The sequence below is a fragment of the Myotis myotis genome, unplaced genomic scaffold (genome assembly GCF_014108235.1).
Source record: "Myotis myotis isolate mMyoMyo1 unplaced genomic scaffold, mMyoMyo1.p scaffold_m19_p_17, whole genome shotgun sequence".
NCBI lineage: Eukaryota > Metazoa > Chordata > Mammalia > Chiroptera > Vespertilionidae > Myotis > Myotis myotis.
This window is the reverse complement of record NW_023416321.1, coordinates 46,051,523-46,054,503: the sequence shown is the minus strand read 5'-3', so window position 1 is coordinate 46,054,503 and position 2,981 is coordinate 46,051,523. Positions and strand designations below refer to the sequence as shown.

At 38.7% G+C, this 2,981-nt stretch overlaps 1 pseudogene; it reads left to right on the top strand.

Annotated features, from left to right (window-relative positions):
* The first annotated feature begins 900 nt into the window (after positions 1–900).
* Positions 901–2,747, top strand: LOC118672448 (annotated as a pseudogene).
* Positions 2,748–2,981: the final 234 nt, after the last annotated feature.

Below are 2,981 nucleotides of genomic sequence, written 5' to 3'. Positions count from 1 at the left end.
ACTGACACCACAGAAATATAAAGAATTATAAGAAAATGCTATGAGCAATTTATGCCAACAAATTGGACAATCTGAAAGAAACTGAAAAATTCCTAAAAACATTCAAGCTCCCAAGACTGAGTCAGGAGGAATCAGAAAATCTGAACCGACAAATTATATCCAAAGAAATCAAAGCAGTGATCAAAAAATTCTCAACAAACATAAAAGTTGTGGATCGGATGGCTTCACAGGTAAATTTTAACAATTAAAGAAAAACTATAGATCTTTTTCTATAGTTTTTTCTATCCTTTTCAAACTATTCAAGAAGGAGAAGACTCCCAAATTCATTTCACAAGAACAGCATTATAATGATTCCAAAACCAGATAAACATTTAAAGAAAGAAATCATAGAACATGTATGTTCTCTGATGAACATACATGTAAAAATCTTCAACAAAATATTAGCAAAACAGTCCTGGCCAGTGTGGTGCGTGATAGGCAACATATTGATGTTTCTCTCTCACATTGATGTTCCTCTCTCTTCCGCCCTCTCCCCTCCTCTCTCTCTAATCAATTAAAAACATCATCTTGTGATGATAAAAAAAATAATAAAGATATAACCAAATTCAGCAATACATTTAAAAAATTATACACCATATTCTGTTGAGATTTATTCCTCAGATGTAAGGATTTTTCAACATCAACACATCAATTAATATTCTACATTGCATTAAAAAATGAAGGGTAGGCCCCACTGGCTCGCTCCTGAGTGCCATGGCAGCCTTCAACAAGGTGGGAAACTTCTCCGTGGTGGGGCTGCATTCCTGCTGCTCTGCCTGCTCCACAAGTTGCGTCTCACTCTCCGCCTGTACAGTAAGAAAAGTAGAAAGCCACCATTACAAAAAAAATGAGAAAGAAGGAAAAACAGAACGAGCTATGGTGGACGCGGCGTTGTTCTCAAGACTCTCAAGGATTCTGAAAATCGTGGTCTCCAGAATATTTTGTAAAAAGATGGGTTACTTGATACTTATTGCTGTTATGCTGGTGTCTCAAACATGTTGTGATGTTTGAATGATTCAAAATGGGACACTCATTGAAAGTGGTATCAATGGTCATAGCAGAAAAGATTTCAAGAGATACTTACTCAACTTCATGGCTGCCATGCCTCTCATCTCTCTGGTTAAAAGCTTCTTGGAGTTTGAGTTAAATGAGCTCACATTGTGCTTCCAAGTAAGACTAACTAAATGCCTCTGTGAGGAATATCTCCAAGCATTCACGTATCTTAAAACGAGAAATCTGGACAACAGAATAGCTAATCCGGACTAGCTGCTTACACAAGGTGTAGAAAAGTTTTGTGACAGTGTAGTTGACCTGTATTCAAATCTTTGCAAGCCATTTTTAGAGATAGTTTGTATATCTTCAAGTTATGAGTGCAATAGGAGCTCGGGGCCCCGCAAGCAGGATGGCCTCCTTGCTTGTTTCTGAGTTATTCCTAACGCGACCTGGAAGACTCCTTGGCAAGATGACAGTAACTGAGCAAAAGTATGAAGGAGAGTATAGATATGTTAATTCCTGGCTCATCACAAACAGTGAAGAAATTGCCTTTTATGACGGGAATAAAAGAGAAAAGCAGACAATCCACACCATCTTCCAAAAACTGACGGAACGCCTACATAATTTCATTTTGTTTCAGTTTTCTATGGGCTTTATTGATAGTATAGTTGACAAATCTCCTGCCCCTGTAGTTGGTTGCCTGTTGTCAGCTGCCCTTTCCTAGATTTGTCTCACCCTGGCCACCTCCAGAACTTCTGGAGGACTACTACCAAGTGGAAGGGTGCTTTTGCGAATGTCTCAAGCTCTGGGTCAAATAGTTTTGGCTGGCTGTGAAATGCTAGATTGGTTGGTTTTACTGCTTGGATTTCAGAATTAATGCAAGTGCTAAAGGATTTAAATAATGGGAAATATGAGCACACAATGATCTCGCAACAAAAAAGGGGTATTAAAGGAGCACAAAGTGTTCCCTTGATACCTGGAACTGGAGAAATTATCAATGCTGATAACATAAAATGTTGATCATGTCCCTTTAGCAATGCAAAATGGAGATATATTGATCCAAGACCTTAGTTTTGAAGTTCAATCTGGTGCCAACATTCTAATTTGTGGTCCAAATGGCTATGGGAAGAGTTCACTTTTCTGTGTTCTCGGTGAATTATAGCATCTTTTTGGAGGACATCTAATTAAACCCAAAAGAGCAAAGTTATTTCACGTTCCCCAGAGACCTTATATGACCCGTGGAACACTTATGGACGGAGTGAGACCAGAAAAGGAAGGTGATATCTGCCCTAATACAGAAGGAATGCCTACCTAGACAATGTCCAGTTGGAGCATATCCTTGAGTGCGAAGGAGGCTGGGACAGTATTCAGGATTGGATGGATGTACTCAGTGGTGGAGAGAAGCAAAGGATGGCAATGGCAAGATTATTTCATCATTACCCCCAGTTTGCCATTTTGGATGAGTGCACACACTCAGTGAGTGTGGACATGGAAGGCTACATCTGCAACCTTGTGCAGAGGTTGGCATCACCCTCTTCACTCTGTCACACAGGAAGTGTCTTTGGAAACACCATGAGTACTACCTGCATCTGGATGGCAGAGGCAATTATGAATTTAAACAGATTACAGAAGATACAGTTGAGTTTGGCTCTTAGAATCCGGAGAACTGTACCTGCTTCAATGAAATAATTACAGAACACACCTGGAAATGCAAAGTACATTGTAAAATAAAGTTGAGCTTTTTAAAAAACCAAGCAACAAATTAACTAAATATAAGATAATTGAGAACAAGTAGTTAAAACTTCTCATATTACATAGGATGTTGCTAATTGTGTATATGTTGGTTTAATTATTATTATTATTATTTTTTTTTATTATTAGTTAAGGTATTACAAATGTGTCCTCATCCCCCCCATTAACCCCCAACCTCCCCCCCACACACAAACTCA